Source organism: Schistocerca piceifrons, chromosome 3, assembly GCF_021461385.2.
Source record: "Schistocerca piceifrons isolate TAMUIC-IGC-003096 chromosome 3, iqSchPice1.1, whole genome shotgun sequence".
NCBI lineage: Eukaryota > Metazoa > Arthropoda > Insecta > Orthoptera > Acrididae > Schistocerca > Schistocerca piceifrons.
This window is the reverse complement of record NC_060140.1, coordinates 38,107,995-38,128,196: the sequence shown is the minus strand read 5'-3', so window position 1 is coordinate 38,128,196 and position 20,202 is coordinate 38,107,995. Positions and strand designations below refer to the sequence as shown.

At 41.2% G+C, this 20,202-nt stretch overlaps 1 pseudogene; it reads right to left on the bottom strand.

Moving 5' to 3' along the window:
- Positions 1-588: 588 nt before the first annotated feature.
- On the bottom strand, positions 589-706 carry LOC124790747 (annotated as a pseudogene).
- Positions 707-20,202: the final 19,496 nt, after the last annotated feature.

Below are 20,202 nucleotides of genomic sequence, written 5' to 3'. Positions count from 1 at the left end.
GTTTCCACTTCACTACCACATCGGAAACAGAGGACCTAGGGATGTTTAGGAGTGTGAAAATATCGAGTACAGACGTATGACACAAGTGACATCCAGTCACCTGACCACGTTCGAATTCCGTGAGTTCTGCGGAGTGCCCCATTGTGGTCTCTCACGATGTCTAATAACTACTGAGGTCGCTGATATGGAGTACCTGGTACTAGGTGGCAGCACAATGCATCAAATATGGAAAACGTATGTTTTTTGGGGTGTCCGGGTAATTTTGAGCACATAGTGTAGGTGACTGTCCAGCTGGTAGATATGGACAACAGACCATGCAAGGCCATCTCCGCATGCAAAACGAAATGAGAATGAGACCTGTTACAGTGTTTGGCGTGTTATGATAAAGCACTCTGTCGTCAGGCCACGAGTGGCCTACCGAGACCATCCAACCGCCGTGTCATCCTCAGTGGAGGATGCGGATAGGAGGGGCGTGGGGTCAGTACACCACTCTCCCATTTGCTATGATGGTATTCTTGACCGAAACCGCTACTATTCGGTCCAGTAGCCCCTCAATTGGCATTACGAGGCTGAGTGCACCCCGAAAAATGGCAACAGCGCATGGTGGCCCGGATGGTCACCCATTCAAGTGCCGACCACGCCCGACAGCGCTTAGCTTCGGTGATCTCACGGGAACCAGTGTATCCACTGCGGCACGGCTGTTGCCGTGGCGTGTTATGATAAAGGACAAAATTTTGAAACACATTGTAAAATGCACTGAGACCGATTATTGGACCATGAACGTTGAAAAACTGGACGCTTCTACAGCTGTACTGTACATACGTGGTGCTATAGGGGCGAAGAGCTTAGTACTAGACACACTGTCGTCAATGAAGTGGGGAAATAACGGCTCGTGACAGATTCAGAGAGACGATGCGTTATCTCAGATTTGACATTAGATCCACAAGATCAGAACGACTGAAAGAAGACAAGTTTGCTTTCGTGTCAGAAATCTGCTATGAGTTCATTGCGAACGCACAGTGTAGCTACAATCGGCGTCACATTTAACAAGCGACGAACATCTTTCTCTCAAAGTACCTTTGTAGATCCACACAGTTCATGGCCCAAAACTCGGAAACATATGAGCAAAAGTATTGGCTGGCAGCAGATAAAGACTCCAAATATGTTGTGAAATCTTTCATTTATCTAGGAAAGGATGACACTAGAACGATGATGAGCGCCTTGGTGATTTTTTTCTCGAAAAGTTGATGCAACCATACCTCAATAAAGGAAGAAATGTCACACGTGACAATTTTTTCACATTCTTGGCTCTCTCTGAAACCTTGAAAGCAAATGCGACAAGTTTAGCGGGCACCATGAATCGATCTCGTAGGAAAATTCATCTGTTTTTAAAAAAAAGTTACACAGCACAGTATCGTTGAAGAAGACTAATACCACACTGACAGTTTACCAGAGAAAGAGCAACAAGAATGTCCTGATTATGCATCCTTATTTTACAATTAAAGATGGTTTGAAAAAGGAGCCACATACTGTTTCATTTTATAGCAGCTCTAAATAAGATGTGGCTATTGTACCGACAAACGTCTCGCAAATACTCTGTCAAAGCACAGTCGAGACGTCGGCCTATTCACACATTTTACAACTTGCACAGTATGGCTGGGATAAATGCCTGAGTATCGCAAATACTCTGTCAAAGCACAGTCGAGACGTCGGCCTATTCACACATTTTGCAACTTGCTCGGTTTGGCTGGGATAAATGCCTGAGTATTGTGCTATGCTCTAAACAATAGAAGTTGAAACATAGAGACTTCATACTGCGGCTGGGACAGGAGCTGGCTGAGAAGTACGCAGCAATGATAACACCACAACTCTGTAGATGATCAAACATTTTCTATTTGTTTTACGAAGTTTTTTGTGCTGAATATCATTCTTGTAAATATGTTGTCAAGTTACAAATGCTGTTTGTTGTTTAATAAAGAGAATAGGCATGGAATGTTAAGATTTTGTAAGTGGACATGCTGGCCAAGTCAGGGAAAAGCTATTGTCAAAGAGTATAATAAATTGTAAATGCGTTACCGCTGGGCGTGCGAGCGCGCAAGAAAGTTAGCGTTTCGGAGTCACGAGGAGACTGTTGCCGTTGGTTGTGTGTATTCGGCGGTGTGCCTACGCAAAAGTGCGGAGATAAAAAGTCTGTTTCCGGAGTGCGGAGCAGTGAAAAGTGTAAAGAAAGTTTAATATGGGCAAGCTATGTGCATGGATTTATTGGGCACAGTACAAATGCAGGAAGAGTACTTCACATAACATCACGAGGACTGGAGACCCTTGCTACTGGCTATGGTGTGGCAATAAGATCAACTTGTGTCCCATTCTGCCGCTAAACGTAGCCGCTCGACAAACCAACGGTATCATAAAGTTGAATAAGATCTAGACTTTTTATAACCAGAAGTGTAATAGGCTGACCAGCGTAATTGGAATTTTATTCCTAAATAACATTTTTTTCGTGCATATTGTCACGTAAATAATTTACTATGTCGTTATCCAAGTAGTATCCATCTTATCCCTTTGTACGAACCGAGATAATTAGAAAATAATCAGAAAATCAAGTGAACATTAGTTTATTAGATTATCAAAACATAATTTTCCCAACTTTGAACAATTACGTAGTAATGCAATCTTTGGCTGTAGTATGAATAATGTTAGAAATAGAATGATGCAAAAGCCAGTATTAATATTATTCATTTGCTGGTGAAGAGTAACTTTCATAATAAAAAATTAGTAGTTAAACTTCAGGAAACTTGGACACTGAATTTCACTGTCAAAGCACAGCTTTTAAATTATAGCTTGTGGCATAATTTATAACTTTTATTACAAAGAAACATCAGAGTAACTGCTAGTTAATTGACAGTTCTTACCACTGAGTAAATTCAAACAATCTCTCTGCTTGCTATAATTACGACAGTCAGTATTACGGTGAGTAACGTAACAAAAAGTTTCTGTCCACACCCAGTAAACAATCTTCCCCTAATTGATTTATGAAAATTAATATAATGGGTTGTAAGCGTTTGTTATTTTATTATGATTACTGTGACATGGGTGGTGTGAAGTACTTGAAAGTGTGCGTTACATACCATTGCTACTTGATGACGCCAATAACTATTCTTACGTAAGATTGCTTATGAGTATAAATTTCAGTTTCAATTTAATTATTCTTGCTCAGGTGAGGAAATGGCTACCGTTGGTTATTTTCATTAATGACGTACTTTGAAACCCTTTCTTTCAAATTTTCCACTAACTACTGTTAATTAAAAATTCGTTTACGTAATAAAAATATATAAAGACAACAGAACTTTGTTTCTGATCGTCGTTGCTTAAGTAGTGAGCAGTGGCGATTCGGTTATAGCTTCATCTACTTCTCTCGGGTTTGCATTATTCTTCGGAGTAGATGCCTTATCCCAAAGATTAGGGACTTTAGGTACACGGTCATATACAAAAGCCTAATTAGCCAGAGAGGTAGGAGGCTTACACAACCAGAAAGACCTGTACCTATGTGGCACCCGAAGACATTCCTGAGAGACAAGAAAAGCGAAAACGTTGCCTTATAAAGTCTAACTGTGAAGGAAACACATCTTTTGTAAAGTATCGTAGATACAAGAAAACTGTCTGCAACAAATGTAGATCAAAAGACCATTATTTGTTCTCATTATGTGATGGTAGCCAGTAAAGGCACCCAGCAAATGTGTGTAAATTTTTTAAAACAATAAATGGTAATTATTGAAAAACTACTTTATTTTTGTTGATTTCGTAATAAAATTTTCAACACTTAAGACAATAGATTCATTAGTATTAACAATAACCCACTGACACAGGATAATAAAAGGGAAAGATATGCAGGTCTTTGGGGACCCAGCAACGGTTCTCGGTATGTCCAGATATGAGCGATTCTAGCGTTAAATGGATATGGTTCAGGACGTGGAATTGACACTGCAAGTACAAACTGAATGGCAGATGTGTGATCGTCGTTCACCTCTCACTCCGTCAGCTGTGGCAAATGTCAATTATGAAGAAATATTTGACACCAACTGTCCATACGGAAATCTAGTGATCGACTACAGTTACTTCGAGGCAGGCAAAGGCACCACAACTATTAAGTGTTTGGAACTCGGTGTGAGCCTGCTGGCACGCTCAAGTTCATGCGATGACTTGAAAGCTACTCTTTTGTCACAAGGGTTTTCACTGTCTGTTGCGACTATAAGCGGCATTTTATGGCCTCTCATACTCACAGTAGTGAGTTGCTGACAGCTCGTTGTAGACAGCAACATTGTGGCCGGCAGACTACACTCTTAATCATCCGTAAGGTCGACTGACATCTCGGTATCTTCGAAACAGAGGGGTGCAACTTTGACGTCTTCCTCTGATGGGTCTCCCACGTCAGCACTAACATTCTTCCCAATGGCAGATCCACGCAGCCATTGTACCATGGCAGCATAGCAGGATATAATAAACAGAGAGACATTTATTCAATTAGTATCCAGTAGTAACACAGAAAAGAAGAGTCAGACAAGAATATTTCAGTTATCTGATAGTATTATCAGAATTGGCGAAAAAAATTACAAAATAAGGAGGAAGACTCCAGCAGGAGTGATGGTAGTGATTTGATAGACGAGAAATCTCTTTGTAGGTTTCAGGAAATGTTCAAAAAACTAAGTGTTCAAATTAGATCTACTCACAGAGAACTAAAGTCTGAGAATAGTCAATTAAGAAATTATCTTGAAAGAACCAGGTAATAAACAGTTACTACTTGTCGCAAAAACTTTATTAAGTTTAAGGAAGAAGTAGTTGCAGATTTAACAGTAATGCATAAGAAAATAAACAGGTGAGGTATTAAGACTAGGACCACCACGGTTGAAATATAAAGGGCACAAGTGAAAGCTGCTTGTTCGGTTAGAAAACGAAATTCCAAAATTCAAGTGCTTTTGTGAGACAGAATAAAATAGTAATGTATACCAACTGAAAACACATCTAGTAGTTTAAGTCAAATAAAGTCAGAGGAGAACAGACAGATTCAGAAACGTAAAAAGTTGTGAGAACCAGCAAATGAAGTGAAATCCTGTACAGAAACTAACACATATGTCTGTAAGACCAAAATAGTAGAGTCTGAACTGAATGAGAGAGTAAACCTATTGGAGAATAAGGTTGCTTCTTTAGAGAATGGTATGTCCCAAACCAGGCATTGGATAATTCAACAGTTAAGTGCAGTAAAGGAACAAGGTTTGAATGGTACTACTGTGAGTATGTTATGATGGAAGCGGATGACTTAACTCACATAGTTTGTATCAGTAGTACCCAGCTAGGGATTTATGTTTAGTTATATTTTTAAAATTGTTTGAGAGTTTACTGCCTAAGATGGTCAGATGAATGGAAAATCAGTTTTTTTGTGCGATATCTAAGAGGTGACGCTGCACAGTGGGGATTTATGTATCAAAATAATTACTAAACATTTGATGAATTTCGATCTGATCCATTAAGCTGCAAATATGTTGCACATATTTTAATAAACCAATATCTTGTATTTACTTTAATAAATCAACTGCCTTTCTCAGTAAGAAACAATGTAATTGGCAGAGACCTCAGTAATGTACAGGGTTAGTTAGAGTATTTAGATCTACTAGATGCATTGTAGAGCAATAGCTCCATTGAAGAAAATTTTGAAGGGAGATGTCTAAAGTCTGTCTGTTGCCTGGGCTCTTGTGGAGCCAGTAACTTTTTGAATGGAGGTCATAAAGAAACATTACATATTGTTTGTTCCTGCATCAACCAGTGACATGAAACGAAAAAAACTTTTTTCATTAATTTCAAAGTCACCAGCTAATTTTTTTGTGTTTTGTTATTAAGTAAGGTGAGCTAAACATTGTTACTTATTTATTTATTTACTTCATGAAAGAGAGTAATGTAAAACTACTTACAATATTTTAACTAATGTTAGTAGAGTTCAATTGTTTTAACTGCAGTAGCAGTCTGAACTTTTATCAGAATTATTGCTGGTTGAGAGCAACACGCAAAATATTCCAAATCCAAGTCATTGCCTGATTGTAGCCGTAAAAGAAATCGAGTTTGTTGGAGCCACTTTTAATGGAACTGGCTAATAAAACAAATGTGAAGCGATAGAGTATAAAAAGAAAGAAGAATAAAACATACTTATAGGAAGATTTCAGCCACAATAGTTAACTTATATAATACAGAATGGACAATGTTTATTTTTGCTACTGATGTTCATCATTCACAGCTTAAAAGGTAGTATTTAAAGAAAAGGCTGGTATGAAATGAGGCAGCCATACAGGATGGTTTATTATTAGACGTGCTGCGCATCAGACAGACAGGTCAGCTACTCCCCAAATTAGTGGCATACTCAGGATGCTTCCCGAGGTATGTTTGCTGATGGAGAACAAAGCAACATTTCAGAATATGGTGAGTGTCACGTTTGGATGCAAATAGTTTTTTCACTGGCATTAGGGCAAGAGGCTCATTTGTGCTCTGAACGTTCGGATGTGTCTGTCTGGGCTTTGAGGCTGCTGAATTTAAGTGGACCTAAGGCTTTTGTTGGTTTAAGAATTTCTTGTTTAAATTGTAGGTGTTAAACTAATTAAAATTTGTTCTGTGTTTGTTGACACAATACCTTTTAAATGTTCTTATTGTGTGGGCTCATTCATTTTAGTGGCTTAAACATCCTCTAGTTATTTTGAATTTAAATCATTATAATGCTTGAAGTGAGTTACAAAAGATTACGGCTAGCTAGTCTGGCCTTGGGGCTCTCTGTCAGCTGGTTATACTGAGTCGAAACGGAATTTGCCCAAGTCGCAAGATCTAAAATTCTACCTTAAAGCAAAGTTTATTTTCTGTCAAAAATTTGGTTCACACTCCTGGATGTAACGCGTTTGGTGAATATTAAATATTGTTACTGGTTCTTAAACTCACCTAATTTTATTTGATTTTCACCCCAATAATGGCTGTGCAAGTTTCAAGCAGGTTTCCTTTGTTTATGTTTCATGATTATTTGCCCGTATATGTTTTGTAATTTTTAATTATATATATATATATATATATATATATATATATATATATATATATATATATATGTTTTAGATTTCGCCTGTACCCAAAATGTGCTAATGTATTCCGTGAAGACAGGGGTCAGCAAGGCCATAAGGGCTGTTTAGAGCAATAGCGTTTGTTGCAGGCCACCGTCAATGGCATTTGAAAATTTATGTAAACTATTAAAAGCGTTATTTGTTAGTAATTTACTTTTGAATAAATGTATATAATATATGTGTTTCTCTGGGATTGTGTCGACGGTCATTCCACGTCAAAATAGTGTCTGCTTAAGTTTTTGTCTGGTAGCACTATGAGGACTGCTTACGAAGTACATCATGATTATCTCCGACAATGCACCATCACTGTGCATGCTGGATTCTATGATCCCCTGGATCGCCATTTTCCTGCCACCTTCCAGGCTTATTTGCCCAGCAATTTAGTTCCATCAGGTGTATGCCACTTTCAGTGCAGTGGTCTATCATCAGAACATATGAAATACACTTACGTAGCTACACTTAATAATTCCTACGCCACCGACATCTCTGAAATCATCGCTGCACCACCATCCACGAAGACATATGAGCACTCGAATAGCGACCTCATACGCCACATCTTCTTGTCCTCAACTGAAGTCACATATCAGATGATTACTGACGGCGGACACTGGTGACAGGACACAGTCTCAGCTCCTGTGCCACATCTGCCGCAAGGTCGACTTAGGCGCCATTCCCAGCAAGTTGCACCAATCGTATGACTGAACAGGCTAACCACCCAGTTATGTGCCATCCCGACAACACAGCTCACACTTCTGCTGCAACAACTGTCAGCAATTGCAAGCACTATGGTTGTGTCACTATCGGGGGTTGCATCTACCAGCCCATCTCGTGTCGCCGGCACTTTCGTAATCGCACGGCCTCTGACAAAACTACACCACCCGCCAGCACTGCAGACCACAGTGCTTCGCCACTGACAGCGGCCAGCCGCCAATTGCTGCTGCTTTCGGCCCAGATCAAAGCCCTCATTCTCAAGTTCCTGCATTTCGTGCCAACCAGCTACTGTTCCGATACCACCACTCCATACCAAGTGCACCAGTTACTATCAAAAACCCACTATGAGTAGATATCACTGCACGTTTTACAAGCAAGCATCCCCTGCTGCCTCCTGTGCAATCAACCAAACACCACGTCCTTGCGAAGACTAGGAAACGCGTCATTAGCGATGAGACAATCCTTAACGCTTGTGAACTTAAACTTATATCAGTAGGTGACATTTCAAAATCTCTTCCACACTCATTAAAATTTGAGTTAGCTAACCCTGTTACATAAGTATCCAGCAATATTTAGGCAATATTAAATGTTGTTATGAACAACATATTTTCAGACAATGTTTGGACTCCTAAATTTCTCTGACAATCTGAAGCATTTTGGCTCTTTAAAAGGTTTTCGCACACCTGTGAAACGTCATTCCTGATACGAGTGATTTCTCGTCAGCTGGATGTTGAACTAACCAGTTACAAGCAACGCGATTAATAGCAGCAAGCACTCTACCGAAACCACGAAACTAACATCGCCTCACGAGTAATTTCTCTGTTCTCATGACTGACAAATATTTGTCCACATGTATTAACTTTAAACGATATCACGAGCTCTTCGGTTCTGGATCTAGAATGAAACCAAACAGCTGTAACCATTGTAACTAAGCAAAGCTTTCATGCCAGATGGAGACTCGATCACATTAACATTCGTCACTGGTAACAATGCATAAGGATTTGTGAAATATGGAAGTTTTCACTAGTATCAGTAGCAAATCTGAACTTGAAAATTTTTGTGCTCTGCCTCGAATCCTGGCAAGGCACTTATCTCCCTGTTAACGAACCGTGAAAAACGTTTAATATAATATCAAGTAACAAAATTTGCACGTGATTAAAACGACGTCTGTGATATAAGGTTTTGTGATGGGTATTCTATCCCTGCGAGTAATCAGGCTGCTAACTAAGTAAAATCAGATGTTAGATATCGAATTTTTTCCCAACAGTAAGCTGTTTGAATCCGAAAGGTGAATATAATGTTTTGTCCTGACTGGAAATCGAACCTGGCAGCTACTGCTATTGTTTTCTATCGACGAATTGTTTGTTCTGTGCTGATTAGATGTGCATATGTTTGACTACAAATTACAGTACCTATCGTTTTTGTCCCCCCCCCATGAACCATGGACCTTGCCGTTGGTGGGGAGGCTTGCGTGCCTCAGCGATACAGATAGCCGTACCGTAGGTGCAACCACAACGGAGGGGTATCTGTTGAGAGGCCAGACAAACGTGTGGTTCCTGAAGAGGGGCAGCAGCCTTTTCAGTAGTTGCAAGGGCAACAGTCTGGATGATTGACTGATCTGGCCTTGTAACAATAACCAAAACGGCCTTGCTGTGCTGGTACTGTGAACGGCTGAAAGCAAGGGGAAACTACAGCCGTAATTTTTCCCGAGGGCATGCAGCTTTACTGTATGATTACATGATGATGGCGTCCTCTTGGGTAAAATATTCCGGAGGTAAAATAGTCCCCCATTCGGATCTCCGGGCGGGGACTACTCAAGAGGATGTCGTTATCAGGAGAAAGAAAACTGGCGTTCTACGGATCGGAGCGTGGAATGTCAGATCCCTTAATCGGGCAGGTAGGTTAGAAAATTTAAAAAGGGAAATGGATAGGTTGAAGTTAGATATAGTGGGAATTAGTGAAGTTCGGTGGCAGGAGGAACAAGACTTCTGGTCAGGTGACTACAGGGTTATAAACACAAAATCAAATAGGGGTAATGCAGGAGTAGGTTTAATAATGAATAGGAAAATAGGAATGCGGGTAAGCTACTACAAACAGCATAGTGAACGCATTATTGTGGCCAAGATAGATACGAAGCCCACACCTACTACAGTAGTACAAGTTTATATGCCAACTAGCTCTGCAGATGACGAAGAAATTGAAGAAATGTATGATGAAATAAAAGAAATTATTCAGATTGTGAAGGGAGACGAAAATTTAATATTCATGGGTGACTGGAATTCGAGTGTAGGAAAAGGGAGAGAAGGAAACATAGGTGAATATGGATTGGGGGACAGAAATGAAAGAGGAAGCCGCCTGGTAGAATTTTGCACAGAGCACAACATAATCATAACTAACACTTGGTTTAAGAATCATGAAAGAAGGTTGTATACATGGAAGAACCCTGGAGATACTAAAAGGTATCAGATAGATTATATAATGGTAAGACAGAGATTTAGGAACCAGGTTTTAAATTGTAAGACATTTCCAGGGGCAGATGTGGACTCTGACCACAATCTATTGGTTATGACCTGTAGATTAAAACTGAAGAAACTGCAAAAAGGTGGGAATTTAAGGAGATGGGACCAGGATAAACTAAAAGAACCAGAGGTTGTACAGAGATTCATGGAGAGCATAAGGGAGCAATTGACAGGAATGGGGGAAAGAAATACAGTAGAAGAAGAATGGGTGGCTTTGAGGGATGAAGTAGTGAAGGCAGCAGAGGATCAAGTAGGTAAAAAGACGAGGGCTAGTAGAAATCCTTGGGTAACAGAAGAAATATTGAATTTAATTGATGAAAGGAGAAAATATAAAAATGCAGTAAGTGAAACAGGCAAAAAGGAATACAAACGTCTCAAAAATGAGATCGACAGGAAGTGCAAAATGGCTAAGCAGGGATGGCTAGAGGACAAATGTAAGGATGTAGAGGCTTGTCTCACTAGGGGTAAGATAGATACTGCCTACAGGAAAATTAAAGAGACCTTTGGAGATAAGAGAACGACTTGTATGAATATCAAGAGCTCGGATTGAAACCCAGTTCTAAGCAAAGAAGGGAAAGCAGAAAGGTGGAAGGAGTATATAGAGGGTCTATACAAGGGCGATGTACTTGAGGACAATATTATGGAAATGGAAGAGGATGTAGATGAAGATGAAATGGGAGATACGATACTGCGTGAAGAGTTTGACAGAGCACTGAAAGACCTGAGTCGAAACAAGGCCCCCGGAGTAGACAATATTCCATTGGAACTACTGACGGCCGTGGGAGAGCCAGTCCTGACAAAATTCTACCAGCTGGTGAGCAAGATGTATGAAACAGGCGAAATACCCTCAGACTTCAAGAAGAATATAATAATTCCAATCTCAAAGAAAGCAGGTGTTGACAGATGTGAAAATTACCGAACTATCAGCTTAATAAGTCACAGCTGCAAAATACTAACACGAATTCTTTACAGACGAATGGAAAAACTAGTAGAAGCCAACCTCGGGGAAGATCAGTTTGGATTCCGTAGAAACACTGGAACACGTGAGGCAATACTGACCTTACGACTTATCTTAGAAGAAAGATTAAGGAAAGGCAAACCTACGTTTCTAGCATTTGTAGACTTAGAGAAAGCTTTTGACAATGTTGACTGGAATACTCTCTTTCAAATTCTAAAGGTGGCAGGGGTAAAATACAGGGAGCGAAAGGCTATTTACAATTTGTACAGAAACCAGATGGCAGTTATAACAGTCGAGGGACATGAAAGGGAAGCAGTGGTTGGGAAGGGAGTAAGACAGGGTTGTAGCCTCTCCCCGATGTTGTTCAATCTGTATATTGAGCAAGCAGTAAAGGAAACAAAAAAAAATTCGGAGTAGGTATTAAAATTCATGGAGAAGAAATAAAAACTTTGAGGTTCGCCGATGACATTGTAATTCTGTCAGAGACAGCAAAGGACTTGGAAGAGCAGTTGAATGGAATGGACAGTGTCTTGAAAGGAGGATATAAGATGAACGTCAACAAAAGCAAAACAAGGATAATGGAATGTAGTCTAATTAAGTCGGGTGATGCTGAGGGAATTAGATTAGGAAATGAGGCACTTAAAGTAGTTAAGGAGTTTTGCTATTTGGGGAGCAAAATAACTGATGATGGTCGAAGTAGAGAGGATATAAAATGTAGGCTGGCAATGGCAAGGAAAGCGTTCCTGAAGAAGAGAAATTTGTTAACATCCAGTACTGATTTAAGTGTCAGGAAGTCATTTCTGAAAGTATTCGTATGGAGTGTAGCCATGTATGGAAGTGAAACATGGACGATAAATAGTTTGGACAAGAAGAGAATAGAAGCTTTCGAAATGTGGTGCTATAGAAGAATGCTGAAGATTAGATGGGTAGATCACATAACTAATGAGGAAGTATTGAATAGGATTGGGGAGAAGAGAAGTTTGTGGCACAACTTGACCAGAAGAAGGGATCGGTTGGTAGGACATGTTCTGAGGCATCAAGGGATCACCAATTTAGTATTGGAGGGCAGCGTGGAGGGTAAAAATCGTAGAGGGAGACCAAGAGATGAATACACTAAGCAGATTCAGAAGGATGCAGGATGCAGTAGGTACTGGGAGATGAAAAAGCTTGCACAGGATAGAGTAGCATGGAGAGCTGCATCAAACCAGTCTCAGGACTGAAGGCCACAACAACAACAACATCGTTTTTGTTGACGACAGAAGACGGGGCATTAAAAATCAAAATTATTTATCAGTAGTAGCTGGTAGTGCATATGCTAGAGCTTGAAATGAAACCATGAATATTTTTGTGGGGGACCTCGTTACGAACCCACGTGTGTACCTTTCGCTCAGATCTAGAGGAGTCTACAATCTTGCGGAAAACAACGGATCAATCGAAGTATATCATTCCGTATACGTCAGATACCACGGAAGAGGAGATCTAAATTCTTATCCCATTCCAGCACCAAATTTTTCAGCTAATCAAGTTCAAATAAAATAAGAGCCGTATGACCTGAAGTGACCATTGGCTCATAGAACAAAATAAAGTTTCTAGCGTAAGCAAGCTCAATAGTGACAGAGTTCCTGCTGGCGCGAATTCCGCCCCTGGTGTGGCCACACATGAACCACCTCTGTCCTAGTTGGTATGAAAGTGATACGTTGATTATATTGCGTACTCTGAACTATGGTGCAACCTGACGTTTTTCACGTAGTAATACTGCACTTGAAGTAGACCTGTTGGTGAATGTTTGAGATAAATGACGAAAATGGGAATCGATCCATACCTAGTACCTAAATAACAAATATCAATCTGCGAGGCCACTGAAGCTCACATTTCTACAGTCATGACCGTGTCACTTAGTTTACAAATTAGACACGGTGAAAATATTCCGTTCTCTATTAGCTGGTTAATTACCAGCTGGTTTCTGAGCCGGAACCTAAGTCTGGTCTCAAGACAGTGGGATGTAAAGACTCTCTTAGCCATCGTAGCCTCCATTCGAACCCAATACAGAATTTTCACTATTTTAAGAAATTTCTTATATCGAAAAATACCATCGCCGAGGATGTAGTTCTGTACCTTCGATTACTACAGCCATTATCGCTATTAACTTCTTCTTTCTGCTCCTGCAACACACGTGCCTGAAGGAAACATTTAATTTTTCTTGATCATTTTTAGAAGTTGTTGCCCAAAAATCGGTAAATATTTAGTTTGCAGCAAATGGTTGCGGCATACTGTGACAATCGGACCGTAAGAAGTAGTTATTTGGTTGTTTCCATGTCTAGGGAACACTTTTCAAGTTAATATCAGGCATCTAGAAATGATTCGTAGATTAAAATCAAACTAAGTTAATTGATGAAGACTTTAGTTCATAAGAGAAATTACATTGCACTATGACGCTTGTAAAATGTTAAACCTGTTGGTAAACATCACTTTTATATCCAGTGTATGTTAAAGTCTTTTGTTAAATGTCACGATCATTCTCTCCAGAAGACTTGGTCGACATCACCTACTTCGTGTAGTGCAAGGAAGAAACTATTGTAGATTATCAACTGTTTTCGTTGCAAGAAACTCATTTTATGTGGTCCAAGACCACATTTTTGAGGAATTACTCTAGCTCTAGTGACCACTTCAACAATGCAGAAAAATATTGAAACCTTGTAGAATGACATCCTACTCTTTTTTTTTAAATTTTATTCGGTATTGTTAGGTTCGTTTGGTCTGGACAGATGTCACATGATATCTGTTCAAGCTGATCGTCGATTCTTTTACTCAGTTTTTTTTTTTTTTTTTTTTTTTGTAACAGAGGACAATCGGCCCTCTGACCGGACATGCTGAGCTACTACACTAGCTACTCAGAAGCCCTACAGTAGTCACCAAAAAGGAATTCTAGCTCTGTGCACCACCAGTTTCAGTAAACAGATGTAGCGAATGCAGTTTGCCAATACTCGCTACTGGCAACCCTGACGCCAGCTACGAGCGCTTTTCACTTGCTGTGTTATGAGATAAGTAAATTAGCTGGTAATTAATCGTTTTTGCTGTATATTCTATAGTATTTATATGTGTAGAGAAATGTTGGACGAGGATGGGCTGTCAGGATGCGCCGTATTAAAATTCGTCCGAGTTTGCCAAGTGATTTATTATTTCCAGCTATAGTTCAATTCATTTATCTTGGCGGCTCGCGCATGCCCGCCCAGACGTGGGAGATTGCAGCGTTGCCAGTTATACGCGCCAAGAGAAGCAGCGCCGTAGCAGTGTAGTTCTCAAACTTACGTTTAGGGGGGAGCGCGCAGTTTATGAAGTAAAGCCACCACGGCCGCATTAAACCTTTCGCTGCTACAGAGACGTGCTCCCCGCATTCCACGCCGTGCGCGATTTTGTAACCACTGCACTGCTCGCCTGTGCAGACACATAGTGTTCCGACTGCTTGGCTTGCTATTTGGCCCAAAAATTTGATTTTGACACATCTTCTTGACTGATACCTTCCCTCCATAAATGACTTAATTTTGTTTCGATTTTCAGCGCAGTTATATTGCAGCATTAAATGTAGTAAACCATTGCACGAAATTTTGAAGAGTTTGCAGAGGTAAAGTTCATAGCGTATACTTTCCGTATGTTCGACTGTAGTTACCACAATGTTGAGAATGAAATGTGGACAAGATACCTAAATTTCATATAAAATTTACTGTATAACAACATCTCATTTAATTTAAGTACCAGATTGGTGTCGTATGTAATATTGAGAAATATTCCGTCTTTCGCGACTGTAATAAAAGTTTTATTTACACCGGACGCGTTTGACTTTATTTTAAAGCACTTCAATCAATCAAAAGGAAGTACACAAAATACGTTAAACAAAACTGTGGACTTACAAAAACATTAGGACTTGAATATACTGTGTATCAGTGCTCTGAGCTATGTCAAATATAATTTTTGTCTGTGGCACACACAAAAAGCATTTATTTGCTAAAACACTGATCGGCCGACACAAACGTTGAATATTGTGTTACCTCAGCACAAAACTACGAAAGGTGACTTGGCAATGGAGGAGACAAAATGCTGTCCAATGAAGATGCTTCAAAAGAGAAAAACGCGTCTGGTCTAAATAAGACGCTTATCACAGTTGCAGAAGAGGAATATATTTCAATACCATTGGTAAAATTGCAACTGTGGAACAAAAACAAGAAAGAGAACATGAGTATTATTGTGTATGTGCCTTACCCTTCATTGTTGTCAATCGCTGCGATAGTCTTCTGCATCGCTGTAGTCAGTGTCGCAGTCCGAATCATCAGGTCTTAGAATTATGACGATGGGTTCAAGCAGATTGTCAATTACAATTTCCCTGTCCATGTCCTCCTCCTGTAGCCTTTGTGCATGCCGAACACATTCAGCCCGTGCTGAAGAAGTAATTCTGTCAAGTGCTTCGTGCAGAAGCCATTCTGTATCGGCAATTTTAAATGTCACGTTTCGTTCTGCGACATACCCTTTCACTTGTGCCCATATTAACTCTATCGGATTGTATTGGCAATGGTACGGTGGCAAACGCAAAACTGTGTGTCCATGTTCCTGTGCAATACAATCGATTTCATAAACTTTTGTGCGAGGCTTATGAAGCACTACAAGATTCAACATTTCAGCACGAGTTTGGTTGGCAGTATGTGGAATATTTTTACTGCAAGCCATAACATGATATCGGCTTTTTTTGTACTTGTTGTGGGTGTCTTGTCAACAACAACAGAGTGATAACTCGCATTGTCCATTACAATCACCGAGTTTGCAGGCAAGTAAGGGAGAAACTGATTCCTAAACCACAATTTAAATGTCTCAGAGTTCATTTCGGAATGATAATCCCCTGAATTTCTCTTTTTTGCCCGGAACACTAATTTGCTTTCTGGAATGAATCCAGAAGCAGAACCAGCGTGAAGCACAATTATTCGTCCACCTTTACCAACTGGTACTTTAAACCCACCCGAACCATCACTCATTTTCCAACACGCTTTCCTTGTGTGATTTTGATTCACCCATGTTTCGTCCAAGAAAAAATGTTCTTATTCCCGGATTTTCTTACTTCAATAATACGTCTTAAAAACTGTGCCCTTGAAGCAGCGATATCACTACGTTCCATTAAAAACTTTCTTCCGTCATTTGTATGTACATATTTGAATCCAATGTTTTTAAGTATTCTATTCATTGAAGTCATGCTACCTTTAAAATTTATGGTTTCACGCATTTTCACAGTGATTTTTTTTACAGTAGGAAATTCGCCTGTGTTGTACATGTTGAGCACTTCTCGTCTTAGAACATCTTTGTCGAAATTATCTAAATTAGTTACAGTCCTCTCACGAGCGCGACATTTCCCTGGCGATCTGAAAAGTGGGCTTCCACAGGTCTCCGTAGATAACTTTCCTTCATTGGCAATCCGCTGAACGGTTCTCAAGCTAACGCCTGTCGCTTCTGCAGTGCGTTCCTGAGATCTGGCGACATCCGTGATAGGTCCACCGTTTTCTGCTTCGCGCTTGAAAAAAGCGTGAATCCGGTAAATTATGTCCCTCGCCTGTTTATGGAGAGTTTGTCGCTTACCACCATTATCAGCCATGACAACTTGCAACAAATGCGATAAAAATTCACCAAAGAATAACTACAATCACATTTAACACTCGCACTCGCCAAGACATTCCCAGCAGACCGTTCAGAAAACTACTGAACACTCATTGGCTGTCAGCGGATGCGTGACGTCAGGTGCGTAGAACGAGCCTTAAATCGACCGCAGTCGTTCATGGTTCCAACTATACAGAGTGTTCATTTTAATTGGAGACATTGAAATATCCGCAAATCTACACATCGGATCAAACAAATTTATAACTAATTTTTTTTTGTCTCAGAGGGGGACATCCAATAAAATGAACACCCTTTATAACATAAACAGTGTTTATAAATTGGGAAATATTCTATCTTTAGCAACTGTAACAAAACTTTCTTTATACCAGAGTCATTTCGCTTTTTTCTAAAACGTTCTGATTAAAACGAAGTTGGCGAAGTTGGCGAAGTACACAAAACTGAATTTTGGACGTAATAAAACATAAAACTAAAATATATTGCCAGTGAGGCACAGTGCGCAAACATTTTGTTTTTGTCACAACGGACAGCAAATACTTGCCAAAACATAGATCAGTCGACGAAACCATTGAATATGATGTTGCCAAAGCAGCGAAGCAAAGAATTCCGTCAGACAATCAAATAGCTCGGCAACGTACGAGCCGAAATTCTGCTCTAAGTAATATTTTTAATACTGCCGCAAAAGAATATATCTCAATATGAATAGTAAAACAGCGACTGCGGAAGAGGCGATATACAAACAAAACGGATAACATGAATATTGTATGTGTGCCTTTTCGTTGTTTTTAATTGCTGTGAAAAGAAATATCGGAGGAGAAAATTACAAAAACTAAAAACTTATTATGATTATAATGAAGCACAGGAAATTTCAAAACATTACATTCAAACGAATAAAATTCATTAAGTAAGACACTTCGCTATTGTTTTTAAATAAATAAAATATTTAGTATGCAACAAGCCTTGAACTCAGAAACTTCCGATTAGCAGCCCAACACCTTAACCATTACGCCAACGCAGCTACTCATTTCTGGCATCTCCTGGAGCACTCAAAACGTTTGCAAAATACCGACAATCACTGTTGGGATGACTATGAATTACTCACGTTGCGTCGAAGTACAATAGGAAATAAACAATTACCGCTGTTCTTTATTGCAAAAAAGCGGTTCGTGAGACTGATACAAACACCTTTCCTTGCTATCGCCTGAATTAGGAGGCTTATTGTTTGTTTGGTTTAATTAATTAATAGAATATGAAGCAATTGGTGTAAAGAATGCTTTTTCCAAACTTTCTATAAAAGAAAGTCTGCTATCAAGACATTGCTTTTGTTCAATTACTTCATTTATGACTGAACGTTTCTAAAATTGAAGACACTCGTCCGTGCTCTGCACTGTAGTCGAGATCTGGCAACGTCGTTCTCTGTTCATTGGCTGACTGTGATTTGTGACGTCAAATGCGCAGAACGAACCTAAACTCGGCCGCCAAGATACACTCCTGGAAATTGAAATAAGAATACCGTGAATTCATTGTCCCAGGAAGGGGAAACTTTATTGACACATTCCTGGGGTCAGATACATCACATGATCACACTGACAGAACCACAGGCACATAGACACAGGCAACAGAGCATGCACAATGTCGGCACTAGTACAGTGTATATCCACCTTTCGCAGCAATGCAGGCTGCTATTCTCCCATGGAGACGATCGTAGAGATGCTGGATGTAGTCCTGTGGAACGGCTTGCCATGCCATTTCCACCTGGCGCCTCAGTTGGACCAGCGTTCGTGCTGGACGTGCAGACCGCGTGAGACGACGCTTCATCCAGTCCCAAACATGCTCAATGGGGGACAGATCCGGAGATCTTGCTGACCAGGGTAGTTGACTTACACCTTCTAGAGCACGTTGGGTGGCACGGGATACATGCGGACGTGCATTGTCCTGTTGGAACAGCAAGTTCCCTTGCCGGTCTAGGAATGGTAGAACGATGGGTTCGATGACGGTTTGGATGTACGGTGCACTATTCAGTGTCCCCTCGACGATCTCCAGTGGTGTACGGCCAGTGTAGGAGATCGCTCCCCACACCATGACGCCGGGTGTTGGCCCTGTGTGCCTCGGTCGTATGCAGTCCTGATTGTGGCGCTCACCTGCACGGCGCCAAACACGCATACGACCATCATTGGCACCAAGGCAGAAGCGACTCTCATCGCCTAAGACGACACGTCTCCATTCGTCCCTCCATTCACGCCTGTCGCGACACCACTGGAGGCGGGCTGCACGATGTTGGGGCGTGAGCGGAAGACGGCCTAACGGTGTGCGGGACCATAGCCCAGCTTCATGGAGATGGTTGCGAATGGTCCTCGCCGATACCCCAGGAGCAACAGTGTCCCTAATTTGCTGGGAAGTGGCGGTGCGGTCCCCTACGGCACTGCGTAGGATCCTACGGTCTTGGCGTGCATCCGTGCGTCGCTGTGGTCCGGTCCCAGGTCGACGGGCACGTGCACCTTCCGCCGACCACTGGCGACAACATCGATGTACTGTGGAGACCTCACGCCCCACGTGTTGAGCAATTCGGCGGTACGTCCACCCGGCCTCCCGCATGCCCACTATACGCCCTCGCTCAAAGTCCGTCAACTGCACATACGGTTCACATCCACGCTGTCACGGCATGCTACCAGTGTTAAAGACTGCGATGGAGCTCCGTATGCCACAGCCAACTGGCTGACACTGACGGCGGCGGTGCACAAATGCTGCGCAGCTAGCGCCATTCGACGGCCAACACCGCGGTTCCTAGTGTGTCCGCTGTGCCGTGCGTGTGATCATTGCTTGTACAGCCCTCTCGCAGTGTCTGGAGCAAGTATGGTGGGTCTGACACACTGGTGTCAATGTGTTCTTTTTTCCATTTCCAGGAGTGTATATGACGCGCACCTTACAGTGCCCCCATTCCTCTCGGTCTGCATTACCTGGTCCCACAATACTGAGGACACCACTTCGCTGTCTGTGAAATGGCTTGGCAAGGAATGGCTGCCTCAGCAACCCGTGCAATGCCCTGCTGTGTGTCGGCCATGTACGACAGCGGAGTCGTGACGATGTCAGGAGGCACCGGTGGTGTGACAGGCCCCGCCGTCCAGCAGATCTCCCTCACTTGAATGCCTTGTTAGTGAACCAGCGCCTATTTATACACAACTGTGCGCCTCAGTTTGGCTAACGTGCCGATCCAAGT